Source organism: Meleagris gallopavo, chromosome 12 (assembly GCF_000146605.3).
Source record: "Meleagris gallopavo isolate NT-WF06-2002-E0010 breed Aviagen turkey brand Nicholas breeding stock chromosome 12, Turkey_5.1, whole genome shotgun sequence".
NCBI classification, from domain to species: Eukaryota; Metazoa; Chordata; class Aves; order Galliformes; family Phasianidae; genus Meleagris; species Meleagris gallopavo.
Window position 1 is genome coordinate 3,047,730 of NC_015022.2, and position 6,168 is coordinate 3,053,897.

The following is a 6,168-nucleotide window of genomic DNA, read 5'->3' on the forward strand; positions in this document are numbered from 1 at the left end:
TATCTTTTACTTGTGTAATATTCTGTACCATTTATTACATGCAGGGTAATTTTATTAAAAAGAGAGAAGCAAATGGCCCTCACTTTCTACATTAAAACAAATTGCTACGAAAGAGTGAAAACGTTATTAAAAGCAATGTAGCTAGTCACATAAGTAAGATGTGTGTTTGAAGGGAAATCTCTTGCATCATATACATGCAAGATAGCTCAGTGATATTTTCTTTGCTATTCCTTTCCACTTCTGTCACTTCAGCATTATGTTAATTCTTTATATAGTGGTAAGTGAAACGCTGTGATTGCTGCTCAATGAAGATTGAGTCTGTATGCTGATATTTTACATGAAGTCTGCATAGCTGTCTTTTTGAGTAAACAGAAGTGGTAATAAGACTATGTAATTATTTCATTTGAAGTTGTCTTGTTCCCACCAGGAGGACGTTAACGCTGACTGTATTTCACAGCAGTGTTCCATTCAGTTATGAGACCATGTCGTAAGGCAGACTTTACGGAATGGTGTTGTAGACCAAGCTTTGTTCACATCGGCTGACAAACAGACTGGAACATCTTCAAAACCTATTCAAAGTTAACTTTTAGATATCTGTGGTCCAACATTTTTCCATCTGGTGCCAACAAGAAATCTTCCAAGTCTGTGATAAGCTCTGCCAGAGTTATATGAGCTGCAGAATACGTGGTGTTTCCTTTCCTTTTTGTAAGCTGACCCTCACTTAGTATTTCCGACAGCTTTACTCACTCCAGAACAATTTGATTAAACTGTTAAAAAAAACTAAGATTTAGGTTTCTTCTAGTGTCTGTAGGGATATAATCTGAACATTTTTAATGAAACTCTCACAATTGTATCAAAGTAAACTTAATAATTGACTGTATGTTTGTGTCTAGGTTGTTGTAAGAAGCAACCATAATTACAATTCTCTAACCCTTTTGTCCCTGTAGAAGTTAGTGATTTACAGTCTCTTGATATTTTTCATTTTCCTTTTTTTCTTTCCATCTCTTCTTTTTTTTATCTTTAGGTCATCGGTCAGAACTAGATTTGAATGGATGAGTATGGCCTAGCTGATAAATCCCATGGTTGCTTTTCATATGCTAGAGGCTGTGGTGCAGCCAGGGTCAAGATCATAGTCAAACTATTTTTTTCTTTTTTCCTCCAATGCCCTCTGCATAGCTTGAAGATCCTGAATGATACAGAATTCACTTTTAGATTCCTTGGTAACTACATCTGGCAATGTTTTTGTGAAGCACCATGTGTTCAGGAAAAAAAATACTGCATGGTGCCATGTTACTGGGTGCAAAAAACAGCCTATAAATATTAACTTAAAAAACTGTTTACTCATTTACTTTCTCCTGGCTAGTGTATTTTTGCCTCTAGGCCTTGTGCTTGTGATCAGAAATTCAAGTTGCTTACACTTGTGAATGTAAGAAGCAGTAACTGTAAAATGGTTTTGTTAGAAAGAGGGCACCAGATTGTGCAGTTCATGTGGGCAGAGCAATGAACCTGATGTAACTGATAATAAAACACTGGTCTTCAAAAGTAGTAAATGGCCAAGTTCTGCGATAGGCGTTACTTGACAGAAAAGCCAATCAAGTCTTTTTTATTACATCCTTGTTAAACGTTTGGCTAGTGAAATAATGGTACTATTGGTAAGCAAGTTATTTTAAAAGATTCGCTTTGTCAGGTGTTTCTCTGAATAAGCTCAAAGTCTGCTTGCTTATACAAAAACTACTTACTTTACTTTTTCTGATATTAGAACAAATAGTCATTTGATATTTTTAATAATGATGTAAAACTGTTGTATTGCATATAATTTCATCAATCACTGTGAAACTATAAAGAATAGTCCTTATGAAACTGTGGCTCAAATATTAAGTGTTCTGTTGCAATGTTAGGTGTTTATTGGGGACTGAAAGGCTTATTTCTTTCCTGAAGGGAACTTTTAGCATTTGGAAAAAGGCTCCAGTGATTTTAGCTCTTCTGTTCTTAGTTCATGGTCTGACCTTCAATGTTAACAATTGAGGCAAACACCATGTGGGCTGAGACCTTCACTTCCAGTCTGCCCTCTTTCCTTTCACGTTTAAGAGGTATCCTTAGAGAAAGAGAGACCTTGCAGGGAGTGATTTAACCTCGTTCATGCTGATGAAGTAGAAAGAAGATAACTTCTTTGGCCAGAAGTAAGGAAATTTATGAATATGCAGTGCAATGTTAAATTCTGGTTAAAAGAATGTTTCTCTAAGAAAGCATGTGTGTGCAGAAATTCATTGTTAAAAGCATAACAGTGCAAATGATGGTGTAGTAAGTTGGAAAGTGATGTATCAACTTCTTCCCAGTGCCTGACTACTTTCTTGGTGAAGAACTTATTCCTAGTATCTAGTTTGGACTTTCCCTGATGCAGCTTTAGTCTTTTCCTCATCCTATTGCCAGTCAGAAAACAAATCAGCAACTCCCTCTCCACTCCCCATCCTGAGGAAGATGCGGAAAGTATTGATGGCACCCCTCAATGTCCTCTGCTCTGAGCCTAACTTACCAAGCAAAGACTTCAGTTCTTTTCTAAAAGGCAAATGATCGAGAAATTACTATTAGTTACCTTCTTTTGAAAATGTGAACGATTCAACATATTTCATAAAAATGAAAATACATATGCCTTGAAGAGAGTTTCTTAATTTGTAAGGCTTGAACTTAAAACTTTTTTTTTCATGTCATCAGACGAGTAAGCCTTGTGTCAGTCAGTAGCATGCACTTTAACATTTTATAGTTGTCTAACTTTGAGTCATTGTTCAGTAACTGCTTAGAGATGCAGAATAATAAAAGGTACTAGGATGAGTATGTCTCAAAACCAACAAACTTCTGTTCCTCAATCTAGGGAAGCTAAAAGCATGCGTTTATGGAGAGAATGATGATATATATTCATACATCATGAATCCTTGTATACTTCATGGATATTCAGCGGAGTAATGCATGGAATTAGCTGTATGTGCTTAAAAGAATTCTTTACAGTTGATAGCTGCCCATTCTTGCTTGGTCATTGTAGTTAGAAGAGTTCAACTGCATGGAAGACTTCAATTCTAGACACTGAGAGGGTGGCCTTTTTTTTTTTTTTTTTTTTCTTGCTCTGTTTCACATGGCAAAGTAGAAATAGAGAAACTGCCTGTGTATCGCCTGTTCATTTCCTCTGTTTGGTCCATTTCAGTTCATTTAGCATGTTTCATCAATTCCTGTTACAGGGTTATTTTCCTTTGCTGTTTAGGATAACTTAAGTGAAGTCAAGAAACAAATGTGAGTTTTAATGGCTCTTCTATCAGAATATTTTTTCTGCAGCAGAATACTTGAGACAAGAACTGACTCCGTTGAATAACTGCTGTTTTTTTTTTCCTATTATGTAAGCCTATGCTATATATATAATATTTCAGAGGCTTTCTTTGCGTTGTTCTCAATTACTATCTTTCATTAAAAGACATTCTGACAAGTTTGCTAATGCAGGTCTGAAAATGTCAGCGATGTTCGGCAGTTGGGCTGTGATGTAAATCCTCTAAATGAAAAAAATCACAGCAGTGTCTGCCAAGTCTGTTTTCCTCTATTACTCTACATGAATCTTCAGAACACTTAGTACTGAAGTTACAGAAAAATATCCTTTTACAAATAAGTAGATTTGGGGAGGCTGGATTTTATTTGATCCATCCCATCTATGAAGACTACTCTGAAAGTGATGCCTCCTATGTTATTATATGGAAGATTACCCGCAACGTCGGAGGCGGATTCTGGTGGGATGGCAGTAGAGATTGAACCTTTTCATCAGTATGCTGTTACATTTTGTTGCTGTGCAATAGATGGCAGCAGAGGGACAGTTTAACAAAATGACATCTGTTTCAGAAGCACTTCCACGTCAAAGATGTGAGATTGCCATTTTTTTCTGCGTGGAGGAATTCACTCATTGACATTCACTGAGTCTTGCTGAATGAAGATGGAGACCAAGCAGTGCCGTCTGCACACTGAGGCAGGGGGTGGTGCATGGGGGCAGTGACAACAGGTACATAAAAGACAAGCCATGTTCTGGAAGCCATGTAGATTTTTGAGTGCAGCATGCACGTTCTTGTTCTTAGTTGGCAAAAAAAGCATAGCTAATAGTGGTGTCTGTAGAAAGCAGTGTTTTATAGCTGAGAATGTGCTCTATTAAGCAGTGTTACTATGCTATTTGCATCTGCTGTAGTATCCATGGAAATAAATAGGAGGTATTACTTTTGGAACAATCTACATATATTTTTTTAGATGGTATTTATTAGTCTTGATATTGGTTGGAACTGTATATTTTTTACTTCTAAAAAGAGTTTGTTCCATCTGATTTATGCTATGTGATATTAGCAGTAGAACTCTAGCAACTGAGATTTTTTTTCCACCCTCCCAAGTGAAGTGCTGGTACAGTCTTGAAGGAGAGCAGTAGACTTGTTTTAAATAAATAGAAATCTTGTGAGGAATGTAATATTTGTTTTTCTGATTCTACTAGAATAGAAAATATGTGGTTGGAAGTTTTTAAGATGACAAAGGATGGAAAGGAGTATCTTGACAGAAAATAAAACACTGAGAAACAGTTAACATTTGACAGGTGTGATACTTGGTCCGAAGCGTGAGATGTTCTTTATTTGTTTTGGACACTAGTAAATTTAAAGAAAAAGATTCATTCTTGACCACGTATTCTTTTTGAATAAAATCAATTCTGAAACCATTTTTCATTCACACAGATTACTTATGCTGTAAGACTCAGCTGAGTTACTAGGTCACAGCAGCACTGCAATATTGAGAATGTCTTTTCAATACTTTAGCTGTGACAGCGAGCAGAAAGCACTGGAGCCTGATGATATGGCAGGTCATGTGATGCCAGTGAAAGCCTCGTCTTGAGGCAGCATAATATACATGACCTCCCCAGTAAAAATGCATTATTCAGTAAGAGCAGAATCCAGAGAACTGCACAGATAGCACTAACACCCAGAGACCCAATTTGTACTACTTGGTCCAGAAGAAGAATAAGATGTTGTAATAGTCTCTAGCTAGTCACATCTGGTGGTCCAAAGCTGCCCAGCAGGATGAAATACTCCACTCTTGTCTGTTCAGGAGAGTTGGTTGCCATGGTCACAGCCTGAGAGAGACTTTTCCCGTATTTTGTATTATGGGGACACAACAGTAGTGATGCTGCTATGCAGAAAGCACTATCTTTTCTCATTAATCCGTTGTTATTTTATGCTTCCCAATATGAAATTTTTAGGTTTTCTTTGTTCAAAATACAGATTTGGGACTTATGTCACTTGCACTCTTTCCTACCGCCTTGCTCTTTAACTTCCTTTTCCTTCAGAACTGGAGAACATTTATCTAAAAACTGTTTCTAGAATAAACCACTTAGCCACTGTATTCCTTTGACTGTGTATGGTGTGGTTTATTCAGGTTCATCAGCAGCTAGCAAAGCCTGTTTTGCATATTTGAAGCTCTAAGACATGTTTTACATACTATTTGTTATTAAACTTAATACCAGGTCCCCAATTTTTTTTTTCTTTACTAAGGATTTATTTATCACAATCTCTACCTTAAAGACTTATTGTAATTTCGCAATGTTTAATATTTAGTGAATTGCACAGATAAAAGCAATATAGAAAACACAGGAAGATGTGTGACTTCTAGAAGCAGATAGCAGAGAAAGCCAAGCTCTCTACACTTGAGAGAACTATTTTTACATTGGGTTTGGTTGTCTTGTGTTCTGAACATTGCAGGAAGTTGTTTGCATGCTTACAGAGGCCAAAATAATATTAAATGAATAACTATATTATTTCCAAATACGGTAATACCTTCAAGCATATTTACTCATGCAAGTCTAGTACAGATCGCATAATCCTTCCTTGATCCTGTGTATACTTATGTAGGTTTTGCTCCTGAAATGCTTAAATATTCTAATGTTGGGAGCTTTGCAACTGGTGGGGTTTTTTGTGTGTGTGTATGTGGTTTTTTTGTTTGTTTGTTTGTTTTTTAAGTACTCATAGGTGGTCTGACTTCAAAGATCTTAGAAATGTTGCTTTCCTTACAGTTAATATTCGCTTTTATAACAACCTCTGTCACTGGCTGCAAATCCCAAGGCTGGTGAATAAAATGAGATATTAAAAGGAATCAAACCTCATCCTT